At 50.2% G+C, this 27,875-nt stretch overlaps 1 protein-coding gene across 3 annotated transcripts in view; it reads left to right on the plus strand.

Annotated features, from left to right (window-relative positions):
- Window positions 1-11,584: 11,584 nt before the first annotated feature.
- RAD54L2 (RAD54 like 2) overlaps window positions 11,585-27,875 on the plus strand; it is a 61,803-nt gene continuing 45,512 nt past the window's right edge. Inside the window, exon 1 of one of the 3 annotated variants that reach the window (XM_080606563.1) lies at window positions 11,585-12,199. The gene's annotated coding sequence lies outside the window, so the exon portion shown is untranslated. Of the gene's footprint in view, window positions 12,200-24,736; window positions 26,430-27,875 lie in introns of those variants that run through there. The other 2 variants (XM_080606566.1, XM_080606564.1) reach the window with 2 other exon arrangements.

Consider the following 27,875-nt stretch of genomic DNA (forward strand, 5'->3'; position numbering starts at 1 on the left):
GTCCTGGCCAGCCTGTTGTGCGGCGCCCCGTGGGCTGGTGACACAGCTCTCTGTCTCCTCAGGCTTTTCCTTAGAGCATCAACAAGTCCTGAGCCCTGCTGGTTGGATGGGTACGTTCAGCCCTGCAGCGAGGTCTGCCACACAGGGAAATTTCTGAGCAGCAGCCCCCAAACTAGGTGCTGGATCCCCAGTCACAGAAAAAGGGTATAGCTTTTCCTATCTTTCGAGCTTTGTCTCCCTTATGCGGGGGTCTTGGTCCAGGCTCGCTGCTGGAGAGGCGACGGCTGAAGCCCTGTTGTTCATGGGGTTCATGAGCTGGTCCGGGCATGCCACCAGCACGTAGAAGGACGGAGAAGAGCCCAGGGCCCTGCTGTGCCCCGCAGCGCTGCTTCAAAGGTGGTGTCCTTGCTGATGTTCCAGCTGTGCGGCTGCAGGATCTCCTCCAGCCCCAGCTCCCACTTCCCGCAGAGCTCCAGGGGCCTGAGCAGCGCTACGGGCAAGTCCCAGCTGGTGTTCTGGGGGCAGGTTCTGGCATGGCTGGGCAGCGTGATGTGGAAAGCCCTGTCTGCCATTCTTCTTCTGCCCTGCTCGGCAGCCAGGCCCTGGATGGCTGGCAGCTGGGAGGCTTCTGCCCAGCTGGGAAATTCCTTCCTATAGAGTGCCTGCAGCTTCGCACCTCACCCCCCTGAAAAAAAAAAAAATAAAAAAATAAAATTTAATCCCAAAGCCCTGATACTTCACAACCTGGTTTGCCTGGAGCCGTGCTTGGATAACAAGGCTAGCACCTTGGCGACGTACTCAGCGCCATCGTGTCTGGAAAACTTCCCTATCCACCAAGCCCGCCAAGCACTGCGCAGCCACCTCTGCCACAAGCACCTTGTTTCTCACACACACCTCTCCACGTATGTGGACGTCCATAAATAAAGGAGTGCGGAGCTACACTACATCTCTTGCATGTATTTTGGGGTAAAAGTCTCACGGCAACTGCCAGTTGTAGGAGGCTCACTTACCTGGGCCTGAAAGAGGTCAGTGCTCCAGCAGTGTTTCCAGGACCTGTGGTCTGTCCCCACCACCAGGCTCTCCTCCATCCGTTGCGTGTGGCCAGTACCAATGCGCCTCCGCTGGCTGCACTGCGCTGTGGAGGCTGCCTTCAGAATGAGCCTTTGTACCCCAAACTGAGGGTTTGGGTCCCAAAGAGGAGGCTCTGGGCACTAAAAAAGAGGCTTTGGGCTCTCAGGATGAGCCTTTGGACCCTGAAATTCAGGCCTCGTCTCCTAGCATGAGGATTTGGGAATTTGAAAGCAGGGGTGTTCCCCTCTAATAGGGCCTGACCGTCTGAGAAGGCCGCTTTGCACCTTCCAATGAAAGTGTGGACCCTAAAACTAGGGCATTGTGCCCTAAAAATGGCAGCCTGGTCTGTAAGAGTGTGGCTGTAAGCAAGAAAAAGCCAGTAAAAAGGAGGGTTTATCCTTTCAAACAAGGCTTTGGAGCCCAAGGAAGAGGCTTTCTGCTCTATTATGTATTATACTCCACATGAGTGTTGCTGTAAGCAAGAAAAAGCTAGCTTTGGATCCAGAAGCGGGTGTGAGGGCCCTGACCAAAAGCACTTGGTGACTTAAAAGAAGCACCCTGGTCCTGAAAACCGAGGATTTAGGCAATCAGAAGAAGGGTTTGGATCCCAAGTGGAGGTTCTGGAGCCTGAAAATAGGGGATTGGAGCCTAAGAAGAACACAGTGGGTCCTAATAATGACGCTTGTACCGGTGAAAGACCCGAGGATGGTCAGGGGTAAAGAGTGAGGGCAGTGAAGGGGAGCTTGTACCTCCAAGTCAGGCTTTGGAGCTGAAACCTGGGCCTTTGGACTCTGCAGCTCAGGGTCTGGATCCTGAAGTGATGTTTTATTCCTTCCAGATGGGTGTTTGGACTCGAAAAAGAAGGCTTTGGACCCTAAAATTCAGGCCTCGTCTCCTAGCATGAGGATTTGGGAATTTGAAAGCAGGGGTGTTCCCCTCTAATAGGGCCTCACCGTCTGAGAAGGCCGCTTTGCACCTTCCAATGAAAGTGTGGACCCTAAAACTAGGGCATTGTGCCCTAAAAATGGCAGCCTGGACTGTAAGAGGGTGGCTGTAAGCAAGAAAAAGCCAGTAAAAAGGAGGGTTTATCCTTTCAAACAAGGCTTTCGAGCCCAAGGAAGAGGCTTTCTGCCCTAATATGTGACGCTGAGGCCTAAAAAGAATGCTTTGGGCCCTAAAAAAGCCCCTGGTGTGTGCTTACGCGGCAAGGTGCTTGCAGTTTGTGCTTGTAGTTCTCACTGTGCCGTTCTCACGTGGCCACAAATTCCATCGCTCTTCACCGAGCCGAGTCTCTTTTGCCCGTGGCAGGAAGCAGCTCGCCATCTGCCCGGCCTTCTCTCAGCCACGAGCGTTTCACCATATTTTCTGCCCCGGTCCTGCTGAGGAGGGCAGCGAGGGAGCGTGTGGGTGGGCACCCAGCAGCCAGCCAAGGTCAGAGCCCCACAGGCCTGGAGAGGGCTGGGCAGTAGCCGGTCGCTGCCGTGCCCCAGGGCTGCCTCGGTGGGGCTGGGAGACATGGCCCTGAGCCCTGCACCGAGTCATGGTGCACGTCCCCATGCCCTGCACCGAGCCGTGGTACACGTCCAGACTCCCTCCTGCTGAGCCCTGGTGCAGCTGGAGGCTCGGACAGAGGTATCGCTGCCAGGAAGGGGACACACCAGAGCAGAAACAGGGCAGTGTGCCCAGGGCCCTGCGGCGGGGCAGGCCCAGCAGAGCATCTCCTGGAGGAGCAGTGAAAGGAGGGGACGGCAGTTCCCAGCCTGGCATCTCAGCACTCCTCCCAGATCCCTAAAAGGAGGTTTTCCTCTCTCCAGGAACAGCCAGTGTTTTTCTTGGAGGAAGAATAATGACTCTTGATTTCTTCTGCCTCTTTTCCTATAGTTAGTCTTTTGTCTATAAAAAATGAGCCTTTGGGCTCTATTAGTATGCTCTACAGCTGAAAAAAAAATCCTATGGAGTTTTTAAAGAGAATTTCTCAAAATGAGGTTCTAGACTCTCAAATGGGGCCTTAGACTCTGAGAATGATTCTTTGAACACCAAAAACGGCTTTGGATCCAAAGGAGAGGGCATCAAAGAGGCACTAAGAAGGAGGCTTCGGGTCTGCAGAATATGAATTGGAGATTGAAAAGAGTTGGTGTCCTCAAAAACAAAGGTTTTGACCTCAAAGCAGGGCAGGAGGAGCTGCTCATCAGCCCACGGAAAGGCAGCCAGGCTGGGTCAGGTTTCTAGTTAGAGGACGAGTTACATACAACTAAGAAAATGAAAGATGACTGAGTAAGGCAAGTTTATGCAAGCTGTAGAATACATGTCCAGCCTGAAACAGCTGAAGGGCTTTGCAATTCTCCTGCAAAGCCCTGAGAGGTACGCAGATCTCTTGATAGCACTGGGGCATCCTGGAAAAGAGCCAGGCAGAGTCCCTGCCTCTAGCTCACCTCACAGCAGAGCTGAGAGCAGGGCACCTGCATTTGGAAATACCTCCTTGGTCCTGTGGTCTTCCAGGAGTCATATAAATGGGAAAACCTTCCCCACCTGCTGCTTTTTAACCCCGTGGAAGAAGCAGCTGTACAATGGAGTCACCTGGGCTGTCACCTCCTGCTGCAGCCCTCAGCCCCGCATCCTGTCCATTTATGACTCCATGGCTGGGGCTGACTCCACACTGGGTTTGCTGTGTCCGTGGAAGCCTTGGCAGGTTCCTGCAAGCTTGTCCAGGTAAACCTCTCCCATTATTTGGCTGACGATTTCTAAACCTCTGTGGCTCCAGTTCCAGTCATACACTGGCTTCTTCTGTCTTTTTTGTGGTTCTTCTTCAGTTTTCTCCTAATGCTTTACATAATTCTTGTTGCTACACAGTGTTTCCAGGCTCAGCCATCTGTAACAATCCTCCACCATGGCTGTATGCAGTTTGGCTGCAGCACAGGTGCTTTGCTGATTAATTTGCCTTTTATTTATTTATTTATTTTTCACAGTCATTTTGGATGCTTGGAAATAACTGAAATAAAAATTTTACTAATACCTTCCCCCCTCCTCATGCCATTTAACTTCAGTCATCTTTTGCAAAATCATCCTTTGCATGGTCTAGGCCTGGGTGCAGACAGCAACTTAAGCTGTATTGAAGCGTGGAGCTCAGTTTACTCCACGCTTTTGTTCTCACCAGTGTCACGTAGAGGAGGAAGGTGGGCAGAGAGAACCAAGGAAGTGGCTCAGGAGACCAAGCCCAAGTCAGAGAGGGTTTATTTGAGCACCTTAAATGTGGGTACTGTGTCACTGCACAGGGTGAAGGAGGGGAAATCTCAGGGGCTACTTCTTCGACCAGAACACAGGGAATAGGAAGGATCCGAGTCCTGCTCTCCCACCTGCTACACATGTCCCAGTCCCTGGACTATTAAATACAAAACAACCATCTGCTGTTTCATAATCCTTTGGTAGTATCTGAAAGGGAACGCTGTACGGTTCCCAGGCATCTTCTAAGATGTATATTGTCACCTCAGCTGCTTTTCTGATCTGTAAGCAGCAGCTTTCCTAGCTGATTGCCCATTTTATTGAATTCATTGTCCTTCCCTTCGTCCTGCCCATGGCTTATGTGTGCAGGCTGTGTTGCATTCCAGCATGGAAGGTCTTTCACCTGCTTGGGCTCCAGCCATGCAGAGGAAAGAATAACATATTAATATTGCATCCTGTTTTATGCATCAGGGCAGTTATGCACACAGGCAGCCTTGAGATTATCTTCTTCATACGTACAATTCCATAATTTTCCTACTTAAACACTGAGTGAGAAAGCAGGAATAACTGTGTTGTGAAGATCCCTTCCCAAAGACAGGGCATGCAGGGATGGTAGAGCATAATGAATCGTAATTTTTAAGCACAATCTCCGCCCTTAATATGATTACTTTCATCTTTGACTCTACCAGTGTTTTAGAAAGAAGTTTTGGCATCACAAGAAATATGACTAGCATCTGCTGGTAATGAAACAGGGAAGAACACAAGAGCTGCAGCAAAGTGTATGTGCAAATCAGATGTTATGGCTTGCACTTAGTTGTAAGGGGCTCCAAATGCAGCGTGTACAGGGCTTAGGGAAACCCCTCCAGCCCAGCGGGCTCTGCATGGTGACTGGTGTGCAATGGCTGCAGGGCTCCAGATGGGATGTGGCTGGATGCCAGCAGGGAATCTGGAAAGGAACAGCTCTTGGTTGCATTAAAACTCATTGCCTGAGCAAGCAGTCATGTGTACAACCACAGCAAGTCTCATAGGGTTCATTGATTGTCCCAGGATTATGAACCTAAAAAGGATATACCATGTGCTAATAAAGGGTGAAATTAACACTAGTCCTTACACGTGGGCTGTTTAAATCAAAGGATCTGCAGTGGTTGCAGGTGCGTTAATGAATAAAATTTCTCCCACACGAAGAAAAAAAAGAAGAGAGTGGAGAACATACTAAAAACAAAGAAAAAAGTTGGCCATCTTATTTTATGGCTGCAGATTAATAAGTAAACCCTAACTGAGTCTACAGGATGAAGAAGCAAGTGTCTTATCAGCAGTAATGTGACCAATGAACTAATCTGTCTATCCAAGCCTTGATAACCTGCCAATAGTTCTTCTGCCTGCTTCATCACCACACAAAATAGAGAAATCATTTATTACTAGCCATTCAATGGCACATATCCTTCCTCCCCCTCCAAAACACCTTTTGCCATCCCCATCTGCGACAACAAATTGATCAAGTTGTGAAGCAAGCGAAACAGAAAGGGTTCACTGAGCTCAGACAGGGTTCATTGGTCCTGGCTGGCCTGTAGCTGTCCTGCACACATGTCCCATTGAAAACCATGGGCAAAACATGGACAAACTGAGGGTAGTGGCCAACAACCTCAGCCCCAGGGGGAGGAACAAACCCTGGACAGGGCAGTGTCCCAAGCAGGAGAACCAAACTTGAGTGGAGGCCCCACGTGAGGCTCATCAGGGCCACTGAGGCTCATTAGGGCCCTGACATTCACAGCCCAGTGCAAGGACAGGGTTATCACAGGCAGGAAGATCCCTGGTATGGAGCACTGTCAGAATTAATTCCCCAGGAGAAAGCTCTCTGGAGCAATGGAAAAGAGGTTTTGGCAGAAGAGTGGTGGTGGAAACCCATTCATCCTGGTCGTGGATCATGTCATTTTCTCTGCCCCACAGCTAATGAAAGGGTCAGTGCATTTTGGGGCTGTGGTGGAGGTGGACATCATTTGGCTCACCTTGTTGCACCTGTTGCAACCAGCTGGCTGGGAAGGAGGGCTCGAAAGAAGAGAGCTGGGAATATGGAGGGGTTTAGTTTCTCAGACTGGGCTTGGAAGTATGCAAGCAAGAATATGGTAATGCCATCTTATTAGCCTGTATTTTGTTTGCTTAATACTCAATTTCTGTACTGTGTATGTATCATACTAGTAAAGCAGTGAAAGAAGAAAGCTATGTACCTTTCAGGTTTCTGTAGGACTAGCTGGGAATTTGCTAATGCTTTTTGCAGGTAATTCAGTGATGTAGCTACCTGTGCTGGAACCGAAGGGTTAGCTTTGCCTGTGTCTACGGGATGACTGTCCTTCGTGTGCTCTGTAGGCATGTTTACTGATGATCTCATAGCCCTTGTAGTGGGTGGCTAAGCAGCACGAGCCCTGATTTAGCTAGGCACCCTGCTGCAAGGACTGCCAGGAGTAGCTGTGTGACCTTTCCTAATAGAGCGTTGCCTTCCATTAGTTCTTTAATTCACTGCTTCTGTTTCTTTAAATATACTGCTTTCCTTCTTGTAGGCAAAGCACTCTCTCCTGCTCTCACACCCTCCTGTTATTACCCTGTGTACTGTTGTAGCCTTGTTATTGCTTTTCCTGACCTGAAGCTGTAAGCTTCTACTTCTCTCTGGGAGAGGTGGTGCTTTGCTTTACCTTCCTATTGCCTTCTCCAAGTGCCTGCACCCAGTTCTGTCTTGCCCTGTTTGAAAACAGGATGTTGAAGGATGAAGAGTGTTTCAAGTAAGCAGTGCTGTGCTGAGGTATGTCACAATGCTTTGACACTGCAATCCTTCCCAAAGCAGCTCAGCATAGGTTAAGAAAAATGCTGTCTTTCCAGGCAAAGAGATCTTGCTTGGAAATGATACTGAATCTTTCCTGGACTGGTCTAGTTCAGTGCCTCATATGTGGAGTTTAAGTTGTTTCAGGTGATGAGGGTTATGTTTAACTTGTCCGTAACAAAACTCCCTGGCTTCTGTTCTCCAGTGTTCTTAGCTCCTTCTAGTGGGGAAAGGAGAAGGCTGCAGACTAACCATTGAGGTGCAAGGGAAATCCAAGCTGAATGTTACGATGCTTGCTAAATGTCCTTGAGCTGAACTACCACAACTTCAACTGACTTCTCTGTGAGGGGAGGCTCCCTTGTAACTTCTTGACCAGGTCCTTGAGCACAAAGCTTCATGTAACTTTAAGTGTGATGTTGCCAGTGTGGTGATCTTTCACTTGCTTCCCTCTGCGTAGCTGTTTGAGCCCTTTTCCCAGGAAGGGAACGGCTTAGCAGCACCTGTGGGTTTCCCTTCCCGTAGTCTGGATGTGCTTGCCGTGAGTGAGGGAACAGCTGGAGTGCTGGCAGGGGGGGGATGTAGCAGCAGGCAAAGGAAACTCTGAATGTCATCATCCAGAGTGAGCCCCAAATAAAGAAATGGGAAACTCAGAGACAAGTAAAGGCACCTGGAAAAGGAGGCCTTTGTGCAGGTAGTGTAACTGAGGCAATGCAGGTTCTGCTAAGCAGGAGGACGGTGGCGTGGCGTGGAGCACTATTGGCTGTAGAAGGTCTGCAGCAAGCAGGAGTGGTGACAACATGGCACACTGGTGGCTCTGCCTCCTCCACGTTGGGTAAAACAACACAGGTCAGACCTAGCAATTGGAAAAGACGTGTCAAAGCAAGGGCATGCTTACCAGTGGCAGGAGTTATGCCGCAGCAGTTGTAATGCTGCCACTAGAGTATCTGAGAAATACTTGCTGAGATTTATTGTCCCATCAAAGCTAACACACTTGTGCCAATGATGAGGTTGGTGATTTATTAATTGCGTTGTCATATGAGGACTCCCAGCTGAGTTGTAGAATGAAACTCGGAGCTGCAACTTTGTGTCCATGGACTGCAGGTTGATGGTGTTCACTTTGTTTCCAAGTATCTCATCACACGCTTTCAGTTTCCTGAACTTTTGGGCATAGTTTAGGATGGAAGAATCCAGAACGTCTTGCAATGCATGACAGGGCACTGAAAGGACAGCTTCGTTACCCTGTTGATGGGGTATGTATTTCTCCTGAGACAGCCTTCAGTGCTCTCACCTGTGACTGTGGTTAGGCTTAGGAGATCTTTCCATAACTTTCAAGGAAAGATTTTTGCAAGGATTTTCCCTATGCATTTTGCAGGTTACAGATTTCAGAGCACTTATTTGGAGGTGTTTCCCAAATTGTGCTTTGCACCTCTTTAAAAGACCCTGGGGTGGGAAGGGGACACAGGGTAACTACAGCAGTACTGGTCTCCTTTTCATGGCACTGAGCATCAGTGCAGCAGAGTTACTCGATGGACGCTTTCATCTGGATACCAAACCAAGGCCTGACAGCTCTGTGTATTGAGATCTAACTTTGAGATCACAGCTTTCATCAGAAAAGCTGTGAAAGGTAGGGCTTTGAAAGTGCCTTTTCCAAGTAGCTTGAAGCTTCGTAAATTGTGCTCTGTTGGACAAGAATGACATAGCCAAGTGCAGAAGTGCTCATGGTTATGAGAGAATCAATTAGGGCATGTTGATGAATAATGTATGTGCAGCTTAGGAGGGATGGATGACATCTGTTTTATTTTTGTACTGTTAATTGAGAGTGATTCTAGGACAAAAAAGCACAAAGGGAAGATGAGGAGTTTTGGGGGAGACTCTGGTTGGAGCATCAGAAGCTGGATGGTCACCAGAAACACTTCCTGTCCATTAAGCTGTAAAAACCTCAGAAAGAGAAATTGTTCTAATGTCCTCTACAGCTCCTAATCCATGTAACCGATACTGCCTAGGAACCCCGTTCAGACTGTAAGTGACATGAACACTTAAAGAGATAGAGGTGAAAGCTGCTGCTTCCAAATCTGATGGCTTTTCCTGTATTAAGGTAGCTGCTGCCTTGTTCTTCTTGGCCCCGGTGTAAGTTGTGGGTTATTAATCAGCTCTCGGAGAGGGGGCATGCTGCTGTCCTGTACCTACCAGGACTTTGGCTGTGGTGAACAGTCACTGGCCCAGGGAACAACATCAACTTTTTTGTATGGCACTTCTGGTGATGGTTGATATATGTGTGAAAGGCTGTGAAGGGATTTGAAGGGTTGCATGGATGGCTGCTCTGCTCCAGTTGGGTGGGAACCACTGAGCCCACCCAGAAGACTGGCTACTGCAGTGACTACAGAAGTGGCCTTTGCTGGATTGTGCTTGTCAGTGCTGCTGTAGAGCAGCACGTAGCTGAAGCATGATTTTTTTTTTTCTCATAGAGTCATTAAAGTTGGAAAAGCCCTCCAAGATAACTGGTCCAACCATCCCCCTACTACCAATGTCACCCCCTAAGTCATGTCCCTAAGCACCATGTCCAACCTTTCCTTGAACACCCAGAGGGACGGTGACTCCGCTTCCCTGGGCAAACTCTTCCAAACCCTGACTGCTCTTTCTGAGAAGAAATGTCTCCTCATTTCCAACCTGAACCTCCCCTGGCACAACTTGAGGCCATTCCCTCTAGTCCTATCACTAGTTACCTGTGAGAAGAGGCTGACCCCCAGCTTCCCCACACCTTCCTTTCAGGTAGCGGTAGAGAGCAATGAGGTCTCCCCTGAGCCTCCTCTTCTCCAGACTAAACACCCCCAGTGCCCTCAGCCGCTCCCCATAGGACTTGTGTCCCAGGCCCTTCACCAGCTTCGTAGCCCTTCTCTGGACACGCTCCAGGGCCTCGATGTCCTCCTTGTAGCGAGGGGCCCAAAGCTGAACACAGCACTCGAGGTGTGGCCTCATCAGAGCAGAGCACAGGGAGACGATCACCTCCCTGGTGTGCTGGCTGCACTATTCCTGACACAAATCAGGATGCCATTGGCTTTCTTGGCCACCTGGGCACACTGCTGGCTTGTGTTCAGGTGAGCATCAGTCAGCACCCCCAGATCCTTTTCCTCTGCACAGCTTTTGAGCCACTCTGCCCCAAGCTATAGCATTGCATGGGGTTGTTGTGGCCAAAGTGCAGGACCCAGCACTCAGCTGTGTTGAACCTCATCCCATTGCCCTCTGCCCATCGACCCATCCTGTCCAGGTCCCTCTGCGGGGCCTTCCCACCCTCTGGCAGATCAGCGCTTCCCCCCAACCTGGTGTCATCTGCAAACTTACTGAGAGTGCACTCGATTCCCTCATCCAAGTCATCAATAAAGATATTAAAGAGGACAGGCCCCAACACCGACCCCTGGGGAACACCACTGGTGACCGGTCGCCAGCAGGATTTCACTCTGTTCACCACCACTCTCTGGGCCCAGCCGTGCAGCCAGTTTTTAACCCAGCAAAGAGCGTACCTGTCCAAGCCACGGGCTGCCAGCTTCTCCAGGAGAATGCTGTGGGAGACCGTGTCAAAGGCCTTGCTGAAGTCTAGGTAGAGTACATCAACAGCCTTTCCCTCATCCCCCAGGCGGGTCATCCAGTTGTAGAAGGAGATGAGGTTGGTCAGAAACCTTGCCTGTTCCAAAGTTTTTTCTGCTCCTTGTCTCAGACTTCCAGGTTGGGAGGCTGAGTACCCCAAGAATAAGTGGTCTGGGTTGTAAAGACAGATGCAAAGTCACTAAGAACCTCATCCTTTTCCTTATCCTCAGTAGTTGTTATGTTGCAGTGCAGAATGAAATCCAACAGGAACTCCTCACAGTTCTGTTGGGGGGTTCTGTGCTTGCTTTAGCTTGTACTTCTCTGCCTCTCTGAGGCCTCTGCCTTCATCCCTCTCTGGAAGTCTCTATATGATGGGTTGGAGCAGTGAAAAATTCTGTAGTCTTCATGTCAGGTTCAACACAAGAAAGTCCTATGGAGGACTGGGTGTCTAGGCAGGGAGGAGGGTGAAGGATCTGGTATCTCACGCCTCTGAAGGGTCCCCAGGGACGTGCTGTTTGTGAGATCTTTCTGAGCCTTCTGGTCAGTGGTGTTAGTCCTTTTATTCTGGATCAGCTACGCCTTTCCTGAAATATGGAAGACCTGCTAAGAGGCTGAGTTACATGGATTGTACCCGGGCTGCCACTACATACCCGAACTGAGGTACCAGTCACTTTTTTAATATTCTGGCTATTTATTGAGTACCAGCCTGGGGAGCCAGATAGGCAGTTTCTCTGCTTGTCTTGTTCTTCCTTTGAACAAAAGAAAATGCCGGGCTCCTGCTGCTGTGCAGAGGGCTCTTGGGGCAGCCAGCAGTGCCTCCCGCTAGGGATGCAGGACAACGTGGGGAAGAGGCAAACTGAAGCAAGTCCTGCGGAGGCTGCGAAAGGGCCAGGGCATACGGTGTGCAAGGCTGAGGAGATGAGAAGGAGCTGGAGAGGGGCTCGGGGGTGTTCAAGGCCAGGCTGGATGGGGCCTTGGCCAACCTGACCTAGCGGGCGGTGTCCCTGCCTGTGGCAGGGGGCTGGATTCAGGTATCTTTAGGGTCCCTTCCAACCCGGTGCTGGAGCAGGGGCCCGGGCAGCGGTGTCGCTCTGCGGGCAGAGGGTTTTAACGCCTGGCCGGGCGAGGCCGGGGCTCAGCGCTGACCCTGCCGCGAGGGGGAGGCCGGACTAGAGCCCCCCCTAGGACCCCCCGCCTTAATTACCGCGGGGCGCCGCGGCTAATTAGCAGCGCCCCGCGGGGAGGGGGGCCGAGCTCCCTCAGGGCCGGAGAGGCGGGCGGGGGGAACCTTTCTCCGCCCTGCGGAACCTTTGAGGCGGAGGCGCCTGTTGCTGCCCGGGGGATCGGGCGGCTGCTCCGGCGGGGGTGCGGGGCCGGACGCTGGGTGATGCGGCCCCCGAGCGGCGGCTGAGCGCCGAGGCCGGCACGGAGGCGGGCGGGCGGCCGGGCGGGGCGGCCGCCAGCTGCCGGGGCCCGCAGCCTCCCATCCCCCGGCCCGCCCCCCCCCCCGCCGAGGTGAGAGGAGCCGCCGCAACGGGGAGCGGGCCGGGAAGGGCGGCCGGAGGCTGCGTGGTGAGGGAGGGGGGGAACCGGCGGAGGCCGCGGCCCCGCCCCGCCCCTCCGGGGGGGCTCCGGGGAGCGGGCACCGGGCTGCGGGGGGAGAGGGGGGCGCGGCCGCCGGGCCCCGGGCCGCCGCCTCCCGCCGGGGGAGCGGGGCCGGAGGCCGCCGAGGCCGGGTTGCGCGGGGGACGGCGGCACGGCTCGGCCGCCCTCGGCGTCCCGCCGCCGCTGGTCGGCGGTGCACGGCCTAAGCCGGGGGCTGGGATCCGAGGGGGGCACCGGGGGGCGGCCCCGGCCGGGCCGAGGGGGGCCTGGGGCGGCGCTGGTCGTGCCCAGCGGAGAGCAGCGGGCCGGAGGAGCGGGGAGCAGCCGCAGAGAGTGGCCTGGGCGATGCTTGGAGCCTCGGTGTGCTGAGCCCTCGCTGCCTCGCTCGGTCCGGGCTCGGCGCTGCTGAACTCGCTCCCCTCCCTCGAGCCGCTTTGGGGTTGCTTTTGCTGGTGGTTGCCTTGGTGGCAGGGTGTTCGGGGGCTCGCGTCTGTGACACGTGTTTCCCCTCCTGCTCCTTCGTCGATTTGCCCAAAATTGGGGCTGTAAAAAGTTGTCAGCACGTCACGTTAGTATATATGCAGGTGTGGAGTCTGTATTGCTAAAAAAAAAAAAAAAAAAAAAAACTAAAAGATCGTAGCTCTTTTCCTTCTTTTTTATGCGAATGAGATGGTAATGATCACATTTGATTGTGTTTTTAAACTTCGTCAACGTCAGATTTTTTTGTACAGTTACCCAAGCATTGTGCCTAGTGAACAGTCCCTTAGCCCATAAGCAATCCCTGCAGAAGCTTCTGCTTTGGTTCAAGGTGTTTCTGCTGCCTGGTCAAAAGTTGTAATTCCTGTCCCCTCCCCGGCTTAGAGTGATGGACCTTATGAGCGCTCTGTCCGCTTTGATGCGAAATCAATTAGTTCGGAATAAACAGCCTTTGTTTTGGTACTTCTGCTCCAGGGGCAGTAGTATCCAGCAGAGGGACGAAAACAAAACAGCCCGCTTAGACCACTGCTGGTGCTCCTGGTGTAAGCTCTAACGTGGCCTTGGTTTGTAAGCGAGGCTTCTTTTCCCAGGTGTGAAGCTATACCTCTGGAACATGCAGAGCGAACAACGCAGCCTTTTATCCTGTGATCTTAACAGCATCAGAGTGTAGGGGTTGTTCAGTAATGGTACGTGCTGAATGTGAAACTTCCAAGAAAAATGCAGTTGCTGTTTTAAGGGAGAGCTGTCGTGGATGCAGCATGTGATCTTTTCTAGGCTAACGCTGCCTCGGACTGTATACCACCTTTTTTCCCCTGAAAAAGATTGACTCTTTAGCTACTGTGTTCCCCTTGTACTATACCTGGGTTACTGGTAGCTTCTGCATCCCTAAAATCTCTTGACACTTTGAAATTCCCATTTTGGTACTGGAGAGTTTTTCAGATCCTGAGCACTACTCTGTGTTCTGCACATCACGTGTTCTTCTCAGGAGGAGAACCAAACAACATTTTCTGCCTCATCTCGATAGTGGATGCATTTTAGTGAAGATTTGAAAGGTGTAGTCTGACATAAAAAACTGTAACAGGTCGTTATAGTGTTCTCTGGAATCAACATTGGTGCCATGGAATAATTCAGGTTGGGAACTGCCTCAGGAGGTGTCCAGTCCAGCCTGTTGCTCAAAGCCGTGTCGGCACCAAGTTCAGAGCGGGACTTTGTTCATTCACGTCGGAAACCCCCCAAAGCCAACGATTTGCCAGTCCCTGGGCCCCTGCTTCGGGGCTTGACCTGACCTCCCAGGGAAAAGCCTCTCCTTTGGGTCAGGTCACAACCTCTGCTGTTGCAGTTTACGACCCCCTGGCTTGCGCAGCCTCCCTTCGTGTGGCAAGTGCTCCATCCCCCTCAGCATCTCGGCAGCCCCCCTCTGAACTCGCTCAGTTTTATCTGTGTCTTTCATGTGCTGGGGGCGTCCAAAAAAGCGCGCATTGTGTTTCGGGTGCCTCTCAGAAGAGCCGAGTGGAAGGAAGGAGTCGCTTCTCTCGGTCGGGCCGTGCTCCTGCTGCTGGGGCCCGGCATGCTGTTAGCCTGCATCGCTGCCAGGGTGCACTGCTGACTCACGTTTAGCGTTCTGTCCTCCATTTGTGACCCTCCGTGTGTGCACACAGGCGTGTGTGCGCGTGCACGCAGCCTTCTCTTGTCCTCCCGCCACGCAGCTCCAAAGGGCCTTGTTGATGTGTATGTGCGCGCGGAAGTTTGTACACGTGCGCGCGGGTGTGAGTTACGCCTTTTGTGCTGTCGAACGGTAGCTTTCCATCCTTTCCCCCAGATCACAGCTGTTACTAGGAGTGCTGATCGACTGTCTGGCCTTGCCGGGGTGTCGCGCAGCCCCGACTGGCTGTGCGCCCCCTCTGCCCGCTGCCTGCCCTTCGCCTGCTCAGAACTGCTTTGTTTCAAACACCTCTGAGGTGGGACTGGGTTACCAGGGCAAGGAGGGGGTGGTGGTGGAGTGAGACTCTTCCCGTGAGGACTGAGGTGCATCTTGTTTGATCCAAAGCAAAGCCAGAATATAAGCACGCAACGAAGTACGAAGTGTGTTTTCAAATTTGTTGCTTATAGGTGCGAGGTGAACGGAAGAGATGCAATGTTTCTAACAGTGTGTGCTTAGCGGCAGCGTAATTGTCCTTCTGTCATTCCTTTGAGCTTGTTTCTCTCAGGTGCCTGAAAGCATCTGGGAGGTAGTACCCTGTAGGAGAAAGATTCTCTGCACCAAAGTTTCATAGTTTAAACCTTTGAGTTCAGTACCTGCAGCCAAGTACCATTTGATATATTCTTGGGTACTTGGTACAGAAATAGAGATCTGTATTTACTGTTTATGCAAAACAATTTCTACTTAATGTTTTCCTGATTGGCAAGTACGTCGAGTTAATTACAGTCAGGGTTGTTTCAGAGAGTTCTCACTGCAAAACAGGAATTTACTGTGTTTAAGCAGCATTTTTTAACCATATAAAAACAAAAGGCTATGTAGAGATGTGTTTTCTTTTCCAAATCGGTGTTATCTCTTAAGTATTAAACAGGAATATTTAGGTTTGTGCTCGTAGAACACCACGTGTAGGATCTGATGTTTAGGTACTCTGAAACTCTGAATGAAAATCTCTTTTCTTGTTAACTTTTGAAAACCTTATGTTTACATTCTAGGGTTTTATGCTTGTCAAGAAACAGAATCTTAAAGATGAAGAGGAATGAGAAAGTAACACCATTCCTTGTGTGAGAAAGGGGAAGCATTACTTGATGAAGTCCTTTGTCATTGCATGCGTGAGAGGGGAGAAGGGGGAATTAGAAGTATCTATTAGAGGCAAAAATTGTTGAAGAGGCAACTTTGAAGCTGGCTGGGCTTCTGAGAATGTGGTAGAGTTGGGTTTTGGTTTAGCCATCTTTAATCTTTTAAGCTGCCTAGCTGGAGACTTCTTGTTCTAAGTAATATTAAGGAAGTTACTGATCAATATTTCATATGTGGTAGCCAGGAAATGCTAAGTGCACACATTTATTAACAGACTAAGCATGCCTGAAGTTGAAACATGCTTTGGAAAAAAGGCATGGAAAAAAAAATTCTTCAGCCGTGCAGGTGTAAAACTTAGAGAACCGTTGACTTGAAAAATTCCTCAAAGCATAAAAAATAGGTCTTTAGAAATTCTTGGAGGTCAGGCAAACTTGCTTTTATGTCTGAAGCGAAACAGCAGAATGTCAGTTAGTCCTGCAAGCGAGACCGATGCGGTGCTATTGTAATCTCAGAGCAGCTGTGATAATTTAAATTTTGTTCTTGCTCAGTCAGTGTGAATGCTGGACTTGGGGTCAGTCTGACACCTCCAAAAGCCTTGTGGCATATCGAAGGCAATATGAATTCTCTCCGAGAAAAAAAAAGGAAGAAAGTATTACTCCACTTAAATGTAACGGCAGCGTTTTCAGTGTGCTCACTTCAGTGTGCAAGTGGTTGCAGTGACTTGAAGCGCTTTGTGGTGGCCTTTCAGCTTGCCCTGGGGTTACTATTCTAGAGGTGTGTCGGCGAATCTGAAGGAAGAATGAATCAACTTGGGTATTAGGGATTTATTCAAACATCAGCGAAGACCTAAAGGCTGGCACGCACCTGTCTAGAGGATGCGTTGAATCTGTGCCTGAGCAGAGGCCTCCCGGACAGCTTGCTGACTGAAGATACCATCGAAGGATGCAGAAATCTTGAGGGGAAGACTTAGCCAGCTACTTCAAAAGGAATCTGGAGAAATCCTGTACTGTCAGTGTGGTTTGCAGTACAAACAGCGTTCGTACCGCAGAGTAGCATCAGCTACGGTCTGAAAGCCCAGGAACTTGAACACTTCTTGAATACCTCCCTGGAAAGGGGGCTGAGGTGAGCAGCGTCTGGCTGATGGAGCTTTGCCCGACTGTCCTGCTCCACACCTGCAGGCCTGCCCGAAGCTGTCCAGGTGGCAGCCTGAGCAGATGCCGTGTGCGGGCACGGAGCACCTCCAGCTGCTGTAGCCGAGGTCTGCAGCCAAGGGCTAAGCATGCTGACAGGCTTCTGCCGCTGTGCTGGCGGGCTGCTGCTGGCAGAGGAGTAGAAAATCAAAGCTGGAATACCTTAATATATAGCCAAATGCTTTCTCTGTCACAAATGCATCCAAACTTGTGCTGAGCATGAGGAGGACTTTGATTAAGGCCTAATGTGCACAACAACACACTTTACATAACAAGGGAGCCTTAAGAGAGGCATTAAACTTATAAAAGCAATTAAAGAGGCTCTGTGGTGATTTGGCAGATAACAAGCAGACATTACTCTGGCATTCTCTGCGGAAAGCTAGCTTGATCTAATTAACAAAGAGCTGGGACTATGCAAGGGCAGAATTGATGAAAAGAAACTGCAGATCCCTTCTGCTGCTCAGCCAGTGTGGGTGATCGAGCACAAAGAGCCTGTGGGACCAGCACGGTCTGGGAAGGAGTTGAAACATGGAGATCCCATAGAGATCTTGACGTACTTTCTTCCTTTGGCAGTGGAAACTTTTTTTTTTCCTCAAGATTTTGCTTGTGAAGAAAGCTTATCCTGCCTATCAGAATGCTGGAAATAATGGTTTAGAGACATAACTCATTAAACACTTTCCCGAGCCTCTTAAACTCAGTTTGGTCCAGCATATCAGCATCAATTAAGTGTAAATTATTAGATTTGGAGTTGTTCAATCTGGAATAACCAGGTTGTAAAAGTGTATTGCTTTCACATGAATTGCTCTAGGTCTGTGTGGCACCCAAATGTTAACAGAAAAAAACGAAACCCCTGATTCTGGCTGTTCCAGCCTTTCCGAAGGCTGGAAAGGAGGCTGGAGGTGCCCACGGAGTGCTGAGTCTGCTTAGAGAACAGGACGGTGCTCAAAAGGGAGTCGACTGAGGGCTGGTGGGAGGATTTAGTCAAAATGAGTGGAAGAAAGGAAACAGCTAGGTGGCCGAGTGCCAGGGCTCAGCCAGCACTCTGGGAGATCACAACATGGTAATTAAAGCTCTTGCATCGAGCACCCGGGCTTAGTGTGATATTTGTTCCATTCCTCCCCTGATGCTAATCTGCAGGGGTGTTACTGAAAAGTGAATCTTGGTCAACAGATACGAATGGTCAGCGAGTCAAAAACCTGGCTTAAAAAAAGCAGACGTGGAAACTCTGAACGGGGGGATTCCTCAGGGCTTTGTGCTGGGTCTGGTGCTCTGCTGTGTTTTCATCAGTGGCCTGGAAGAAAACATCAAATTGGAGCTGATCAAAAGCGTGGTTATGTAAAGGTTACGCCGAGTGGTGAAGCATGAAGAAGGAAAAAGAGCTGCAGAGGGTCCTCTGAATTGTTTGGGTACCTGGTCTAGTATGACCAAGTGTGTTTGCAGAGCCCGAGCATGGGTACGTGTGGCAGGGATGTCAGGAGCAGAGCAGGTATGTGGCAATATGTGAGCCCTCGGAGCCCTGCTGCGGGTCTGAAGGCTACTCAGAGAAGCTAATTAATTTTATAGTAGTAATGTTCATCTGTAATTAGATGTATAAACAGGGAATACTGAATAAGGATAGAGGGTAAAATCAGGAAGCGCTCCATTGGCTTATATTTAAAAGTTTCACAATTTTCTTTGGGCAAAACAAGTTATGTACCCAAGGGCTCTTAATTTAGTGGAAAAAGCCATGATGGTGCCTGGAAGTTTTTAAATTCAGCTTAGGAAAAAGGCACGCTTGGTTAACAAGGAGTGTGATTAACCACTGGAGGCATTAAGAAGGTGCATGTAACTGTTAAGGGAGACGAGCTTCAGGAGACGGAGGCATCCCATCGAGTCAGGATGAGGAGGCACTTGGAAGACGCCCGAGTGGAGGACGAGGTGCTGGGTCTAGGTCCGGGAGGGTTCGCACGTGCCAGGCTCATCTCACGCAGTCGTGTTTGGACACGATCTCTTCTTGCCCAAGCTGGATTTAGTCAAGTGATCTGATTATGATACCTGTTTGTTTACAGGTCTCTTTTAAGCATGTTTTCTGTCAAGGGAATAAATGTTTCCTGCAAGCATCAGGGACAGTGCGTACATTAAGTAGTTCTGGTTTGGGAAAGGGCAGGTGCTGTAGCAAGTGCCTTATCGCTGAAGGTGACTGTCCCGCTGGGCGAAGTGACCTCCTCGAAGCATTTCCCCACCAAGAGCTACCTTCCCCACCCCATAGCTTATATTTTATCAGGATGGGAAAGGTCTCGTACTCTTTCCTTCGCACTCGTGGGTGATCCTGGGCAGGGATCCTTGCAGATGAAATCCTTTAGTTAAGGGAAGCTGTTTATATTGAAGTTTCTGAATTTCCTTGCCTCTTGGAAGAAGTGTCCTTCTCTGTCCCTCGCTCTCCTCACCGTTATCTCAGCTGACCAGTTTTGCTGACAAGGAAGGCTATAAAGAAAGAGCCAGAAGCTGTTATAGGAGAACAGCTTCTTTACTATCAGTCTTACAATCACTCTTGGCTTAAAGAAAAAAGGAATCTGGCTTCTCTTCCGTTGCTTCTGTTCTGGGGGTGTATGAAATGAGAAACTCCTTCCCCACGTCTGCATTTTCCTCCTTGCCCCTGGCAGTTGTAGGCAGTGGCACCAGGGACGGGCTGGTGGAGTCTTGCACCTGCCCTGCGGGAATGGGCCTGGGAGAACACAAAGCTTAAACTTGAGGCTTTCTCTTCCTTTTTTTTTTTTCCCCTCTTAAAGTTAATCATTGGGAACTAGCATGCTTCTGAAAGCGGTGGATCTTTTATTTCTAAGCTTGCTACTGGTCTCCTTCAGTTTTTAAATCTTTTAGTGTATGAATTTCCTTAAAATATAAGGCTGTGCCCTTTTAATGGGGTTCTCCGGTTTTTCAGGTCTTGCTGTTTTAATTGCGAGTGTTCTCGTGGAAAAATACACCACAAGAACCGGAAGAGTAAAATATGCCAAAAGGCACTGGTCGGGTGGTTTCTGCAGGGGATGTTGGGGTGGGGGAGATTCGTAAACCGACTTGTCGTAGGAGTGGAGCCGTCAGTTGGCTTGAGGAGGTTTCTTGTCCATAGTTGTCAACAAACTGAGGGAACACGACAAAAGAATGAACCCTGCAAAACCAGTGCCTTTTGGCATTTTAATGTAGGAGGTGTATTACGATCTCTAGACTGGGTAAAGCAATTGCCTTTTGGATGCAAGATGGATGGCAAGATGGCTGTTGTGTAGAATGGAGAAGGTTTGGGTTCAAGAAGCTCACTGCTTTTGAAATTAAGTATTTTGGGAAAAGCCATTCCCCACAGAGGAGGATTGCTCTGATTTTGTTTGTTTTTTTTTCTTCCCCCTCAGTCCTGGGATGTGAACCTCTTCTCTCTGGAAGAGAACTTCCCAGGGAAGCTGTGTGGGTTTCCTTTGTTTACTTTTTTACTTCTGGAAGTTCCTAGCTCTGGAGTTCCTGAGACAATGCACAGTAAGGTTTGCGGTAGCCAGCCTTTGAAGTTTCTGCCCGTTGTAACTGCACGTCCTGTTCTCCATGAATGTGAGTAGTGACAGCCTCTTATATGTGATCTGAATTTCCTTATTCTGTAATGACAGCGGTTAACTAATTGAAAGGAAGAAGACCCAGATAATGGGTAAATAAGTAGAGAACACTGGGGAAACGGGTGATCTGCATGGTCATGCAGACTGTAAGAAATTCTTGTTTCTGACTCTCCCTTAAAAAAGAAATGACACAGAATGGCTTAGAGGTGCCTTTCCCTTCCTCCCATACTTATTATAGCACTTTAAAAAAAAAAAAAAAAACACACACAGCACCACAAAGCAGAGAGGAGGGCTTAGATTTCAGCTAAATCAATACTCCTGGTCAGGGAAGTGCTTATTTTCCCAGAAGGAGATACAGAGCTGTTAGCCCCTGCTGCTAGAGTGGGACTTCTCTATGAACATGTGTACTTGCATCGTGATGAGAAGGTGCATCCTCTGGACAGTCTTTAGTTTTTTGCCGTTTGCCTTTGTCCCGAACAGAGACAGGATTGGGAGTGAAACTGAGCGAGGTTGACGGCATTGCTGGTAAATCTGCCCTGGCAGTGCCATGTAACCAGCTGTCTGGTTAAGGAATGCTATTAATTGTACCCAGGCATTCCCGTCGAGAGAATTTACACTTCCTGCTCAAATTTCAGAGCTCAGCCCTTGTGAATAGCAGTCAAGGATTTCTGCAGCTAGACAAACGGGCACTTTGTGTGGAATGACTTGGCACCCTCGGGTCTGTTCCTGCTGACTCCGGAGGAGGGCAGGAACAATGGGGATGAGACAAGAAGTTCCACTCCTGGTCTATTTTAGGAGAGAGCTCAGCTGAGCCTAAGGACGTTGACATGTCACGGCGTACGGTCCCCTCCGCCCGGGATGGTGACATGTCAGCAGGATGCGGGGACAGGCTTGCCCACAGCCCCGTGCTGGCACTGCGGGACGGCTGCCGGCCGAGCCACGGCCACGGCTGGTGAATGAACCGGGCCACGAGTGGTCTCCTGCAGGAAGCAGTTGGCCAGAACCTCTTCCTCTCCTTGAGAGAGGGAACACGCGAAAGGTCGTGGGTTTTTTTTTCCGAGATCACAGCTGAATGCTTTGTATTGTTCCGCTTCTGAGTCTTGGAAAAACAGCTCTTGGGCTCTGCGTGGGCCTGAGTGCCCGCGCAGCGGTGTCTGATCAGCAAGAACCTGCACTACAGGAAACACTCCTGGCGTTTATGACAGCTAGGTGATTTTATGAATTTGAGCTGGCGATACTTTTTTTTTTTACAGTTGAGTCCAGGAGCCAGCAGCTACTTGTGCAGATTACTGTTTCGGGGCTTACTCCACACGGTGCTTTTTTGATAGTTTGCTGATACATCCCTCTCTGGTTGCACCTTCCCATCCTAGTGTTGGGTATGCCTGTGCCAGTTCGCAAGTGTAATTCATGTCCTCTTTAACTTGTGCTGGGACTGAACAGTTGGGTATGGCTACCAACGTGGCTTGGTAGCCCCCAGGGGACCTTTGTTAGGGATATTTGTGATGCTCTTTAGCCAAATGCACGTTATGCTGTTCTTAAAGCTCTACCGAAAGTTACTTCAAATAAGAAGTCATATACTCACGGACTTAAAGACTAAAAAGTGAAATATATCTAGGGAGAGATTCATAGTCCAGTTTTTAGCGCAGTAACGCTTCTCTCTAATTGGGGCGTGCTGTGTGTATGTCAACAGTCCTCTAAAGACTATCTTAGGCTTTTCATAGCGTGCAGTAAGCTGTGGTGTCCTTCCTTGCAGAGTTGTCTGAACCACTGGGAGGCTTTGAGCCAGTGGGACGCATCTTTGGGGCCGTGTCCTTTGCTGTGGACAGAAGCCCAGGAGGCTCCTTCGTCCGGCCACATCCCCTGCGTGCTGCCTGAGGTGCTGGGCCTGAGCGGTACCGAAACGAGCGCTGGCTTAGGGTTTGTGCGGGGTAGATAAGGATCCGTGTGACTTTTATCTTGACCTGTTCAGAGGGACAGGCAAAGACTGAACATTTTTTAGTGACTGTTCTCAAAACCAGCAGAAAAGTGACCTCTGTAAGTGGCACTTACTATAAATCTTTCCAGCCCTGTGCCAGGAGGATGTTCTGCTGGAGGGAATGACTCTGAAAGAAGCTCATCTTGCTGGCAGTTCTTAAAGCTTTAATGGATTTTTAATCTAGAGTGGTAGCCAATAAAAGTTAGCTTCTGATCGCATCACAGACTGGAGCGATTTGGGTCTGCCATATGCTAATTGTCATCTTTATACCATGAGAGCTCAAAACTGCTTATTTCCGTTTCCTCCTACGTCTTTTTTTCTTTTTTTTGCTTGTGTTCAAGTTTCTTTGGTAAGCTGTAGGTGGCTTAAGTAATGCTTTCTTGTCTCTAGTGTAATTATCGGGGTTGGAGGCGAGATAGGGAATGAAGAGGGACAGAACCGTGTTGTAGCTTTCTGTTCCTAAAAACTGCATAAACCCAAATCCTGGTTTTTAAGGCCAGTGCCGAAGAGGAAGGAAGGGGAAGGATGGAGAGCCAACCGGCAGCTCGGCGAGCCGTGGCAGCGAAACGCTGGCGTGTGGCTGAAGGCAGCATCGTGATGATGTGGGGGGGGCTGGATCTCACCTGGAGGGGATGGGGGCTTCCCTGGACCACCGGTGATGGGAGGGTATGCCATCAGGCAGTAAAGGCAGTGAATCAGTCTCCAGTAATGAAATCCCTCAGTGCTTCCCTGGATGGCAAAAAAAAGAAGGGTGCGTGGGTGGGGCGATTCTGCGAAAATGGGAGAGATCAGCTCAGGCTTTCAGCATCGTGGAAGCATGCAGCGTGCCTCGTGCTGAAGGGTGAAGGCATCGTTTGAGCTGTCTCAGCCCGTTTCCCTGCGGTGCCCTTCCAGGAGGAAAGCCATAATGTTAGCGTGTCGCGATGGCCAAAGCCGCTGACGGGCGTTGCAGGGTCACAGAGGCCGGTCTTTCCTTAGGAGGGGGCTGTCTCTTTGCCTTCTTCCCCCTCTCTGTTCCACTGCTTCTCTATGTGTCACTTATTGCAGAACTTCTCTGCCGCTGCTGTGGAATGAGGGCTTCGGCTCCTGGAGGGATCTTCCAGCTGTCTGGATCCTCGTTGCTCGTCAGAATTCGCCTGCCTCTTGCCACAGTTTGTCCTCACGAGAGAAGGCTTGGCCTGCCTTTCCCCCGAGCTGACTTTTACGATCTGGCTTTTCCGACTGGTGATCTTTAATGGCGGCTGGGCAGATTTGCCCCAGATTCATCTGCTAAAAACAAATATAGCTGGGAGTCCTGACGTGCTGCCGTTGAGCCTTCCCACTCGTCTGAAATCCGTGCTCAGGATTTCGCTCCTGCCTCCGGTACCGCCTGCCTTGCTGCTGCTGTCGGCACCACGGGCAGAGCCTGTAAAAGCAGGCTCGGACGTGGCTTTTACGTGGAAATGCTGCTCGCTTCGACAGCAGGAGCGGTGAGCGGGGAAGGGAGGCTTCCTATTCTTGACCTTTGTAGTACGGAATTGAAGTGCCACTTGTAGAGAATTCGCCAGAGCTGGAAACGTGGCTGGTGATGTGGTGAGGTGAGAAGTTCTGTCCAGCTGCGGTGTTGGTCCTGGGGGACAGCAGTAATTCCTGGGAACACCACTGATCGCGGGTCTCCAACCTCGGGTAGCCTGGGGCTTTGTGGAGCACAAAGCAAACCGCTCCTCTGGATGGGGTGGCCAGCCGGGGGGACATGTCGAGTATTTCCAAGGAGTTTGTTTGTAGGAAGCCAATTTCTGCTCTAGCATAATTAAAAAAAAATACTTTTAAAGGCAGTGCAACGTTGTTTGGGCAAATAGTTACACAAGCTATACTCCACCCCTTCTTGCAGAGGCTTTTTTGTTTGTTTTTGTCAAGGAACAACCGGTTTCATGCTGGTTGTGGTATTGTGGTGCCTTTTAGGAAGGAGGCTGTTAATCTATAAAGTGGGGCCTGCGTATCTCCCAAAGCTGATACGTGGGAGTGTTTTTTAAGACCCCGGGTTATTCTGTCCCTCAGTTCCGAAGCCGCACAAATCACAGTGGGCTCCTTAATTCCTGTGTCAAGCATGGGCAAAGTCTGGCTGTGGGCAGAAGTGCACCCACCGACCTCAGGCACGGTCCGGGACAGGCAGGTGCCCTCCGACTTGCGGTTTCAGGTGGCTTCTTCCTTTCTTAACTTTAACATCCCTCTAGTAAACACGTCACGCAGGGGATTGATGTCACTTAGTTTTGGTGTGGTTTGAACAAGGGGAAAGGAAGGAGAATTTTTGTTTCCTTCACAGCTGAACAACTGGATTGCTCGAGCCTTACCGGTCAAGCTGCACGGGGAGAAGGGCTTTAAATCACAAAGTAATCGGTTAGGTAAGGATGGCTCTGAATGTGATTGGGGGTATTAGTGGGGGAAGAAATTCTTGTTGATTTTTGGAAAAGAAAAAAAAAAGGAGGGGGGGGAAGTCTGCTAGATCCACTGGGTTAGTGACACTGCTGGCTGCTTTTGGAGTAAATATTTACCCTATAGAGATTGTAACATTACATAATGAAAATTGGAGAAGTTCTAATGTTTGTTAATCAAACTGCCCAAGCCCACTGATCTCAGATTTATTTCTAATCAGTTTTTTGAACTGAGAAGAAAACCATTCATTGGGGTATTACTTGCAAACTGTTACGAGATTCTTATCTTACAGAAAGGTTTAAATGTGACTCTTCAGTGATCCATCTCTGTCCTTTATCACCACTTACTGAAGGCTGCCTATAAAGTACCAGAGCCGTGCTAGCAGGTGATCCAGCAGAAAGATGAGGCTTCCTGCCCCGCAGAGCCCGCGGCTACTTTCAGCACGCTTCCAGGTTGAAATGTTGGTGTGTGATCTGACAGCGCAAGGGGAATCTTACGGCCACAAGCAACTATTTTGCTGCCAAACAAACAAAAAGGAAATGATTAATACCATAAAACGTGGCTGCAGCAAAACCCAAAGAGCTTTCCACAACACTGACTTTGAAATACCTGGTTTTATTAAACTGCCTGCGCAAATCCTCTTGCGACTTGCCGGCGTGCTTGATCCTGTTTGTACGGCCCGGTACCACGCTGACCACGGAAGGTCTTGGTTACAAAACAGGCTTTAAGGGACAAATCTTGATGAGTCCCAGATACTGGCCTTGGCCGGCAGTTGGGGAGGTGATAGAATCCTCTTTACTATTCAGCACCGTGCATTAGTGTTAAACCTGCCCTTTTGGAAGGGATTTGCACGGGATGGCTGCGTAGAGGGACGAGCGTGTCCTGTGCCCTGAGCGCTCCCCACAGCAGGTGGGTTCCCTCTGCAAAGGCACGCTGCTCCTGGTGGCACCTGGTGTCCTGTTCCACGCATCCTCCGTTGCTTGTCGGTGCCCAGAACAGGTAGTGAAAGGACGGGTTTTGTGAGTGCTGGTGCTGTACAGAAGGGGCGAGGTTGGCAGATCCTGTGCTCGCTGCCCCACTTGACAGCCCGGCTGGCAGCACGGGCGACCCCACCATGAGAAGCACTGTTGCATAGGAAGGAAGAAGATCACACTCATGTTCCTCTCTCAGCTTCAGCGTGCATTAAGAAATGTGATCAAATACCTCTGCAGAGCAAAAGAAAAGCAGTAGGACAGCAGAAATGTGTCTGCCTTTGTGAGTTTTTGCAGTTTCTGAGTCCATAACGGGGTCTCCTTTGTGTGCGTGCCAAGGAGGCGGCAGTCGTCACCGCCTGGCACTTACTGTCTGAAGTTTTCTGCCTTAAAGCAAAGCCCAGAAAACTGCTCACCTGTTTTTATCTTTGCTGAAAGCCAGGGCTCAGTACATGAGAGGGGCTGTCTGGGTGTTAATTTGATGCTCAGCTGATTGCAGGGTTTACCTCCCTGGAGGGGGATTAATAACGATAGCTCTCTTCTCCCGATGTAAGCAAGAGGAATTTTGGAGCCTTTTCACCTAATACGCGAGCCCGCTTTCTCAGCATCACCACCTGCAGGACCTGGGCATCGTGCTGCGTGGACTGCAGGCTCTCGGTTGTGGCCTGGTGCCGGTGACCCTCCTGCGGCTCGGGACGTGCTGCCCGTTGTGTGACGGGGCAGCAGGCTCCGAGTTGGTCTAACGTGGGACAGCCAGAAAGTCTGGACAAATGGTAACTTTGATCAGGTGAAGGGGATCTGTTTATCTCTCACAAAGTGCCCTTCGTACAGCGATTACATGTAGAGCACGGCATGCCTGTGTTTGCAAAGGCAGGGGACGGGGCAGGCTGGAGTAACTCAGCCCTAAAACAGGAGAGGCAGCTACAGGCTGCCTGGGTGATGTAATTCCCCTTGTGCAAGCCCCAAACTGGGTCAGGTCTGTGTGAGAAACGAGGGCAGTCTTCAGGCTGTGTAATACCTGCCTGGTGTGCCCTGCTGCCGCCGGGCAGGGTGCGAGCCTCTGCAGACATGGAGCTCCCGTGGTGGATGGATGGAGGGTGGCTGCAGAGCTGCCAGAGCCGAGGATGAGGATGGGAGGAGGACAGGCAGACAGTTACATGGCAGGGAATTAAGCATCTCTGCACCTGCCAGGCTTCTGGAGCCCTTATGACTCCTCGAATGCCTCTGTTTCACTCTTCTGCATATGGCTAGGGCTGCTGAAAAGGTTTCAAAATTTAGGTTTTAAAAAACACATACTTACTGCTTAGAAGAAAAATAAATCTCATATTAGAGCACTTCTGTACTGGATAGCTGCTCTCTACTGGGTGCGATTTTATTTATGGGAATGCAAGGACCCATATCCTTTCCCATAAACATTTTTTAAGGTTCTGCAACAAACAATGAAACAGAAGAATACTGATGTGAGAAGCTCTGTCGTGTCGTACTTTGGAATGTTTACTGCCATTACAGCACTTGGGCTTTTCCCATTTGTTTAAGAAACCTTAATTCATTTCTTTCAGTAGTGTTTGTATTTCTTCACTGTTTTTGGTTGGTGCTGACTTCCTAGGATAGCGAAGCCTGTAACTTTTTTCATACAGTTCTGTTGGTACCGTTTCTGGCAGATGGGATGCTACGTGCCTTCTTAGCACTGTATGGTCAACATAGAAATAAATTGCCTTGCAATCCCAGACGACCAGCAGAAAGCTACGAAGGTCGCGCTGCTGACCACCTCCTGAACTGCGGGGAGATGTGTGCAGCTTCAGGATTACAAGTCGGAGTACGACCTGGCTATTTCTAAGAGTAAAATGTTGGCTGTTTTCCTTAGGGCTCTATATCTGCTGGAAGTGGACGTTGTAGCTATTTAAAAGCGAAAATAAGCTACCATTCTGAAGTATGCATAGAATTTAGAGAACTTGTGATCGCTTTGTGTCTGCAGCCCAGGCCTGGAGGCACCAGATGTCAGAAGTCAGCGCTCCCGGAGCCAGATTGCCTGGGAGCCGGATTGCCGGCGGTGGCAGGGCTCGGTGCCTGCCCCCAGCAGAGCACGAGCTGAATGCATGCACTCAGCCTGTGTGAACTGGCACGGCTCCACCTGAGCTACTGGAGAGTTTGGCCATTTCTCCCATCTGCTTGGCGAAGCCAACTGATTCTGTATGCCACATGTAAGAGTGTGAGGGCTT

Source organism: Anser brachyrhynchus (genome assembly GCF_964034855.1).
Source record: "Anser brachyrhynchus genome assembly, chromosome: 10".
NCBI classification, from domain to species: Eukaryota; Metazoa; Chordata; class Aves; order Anseriformes; family Anatidae; genus Anser; species Anser brachyrhynchus.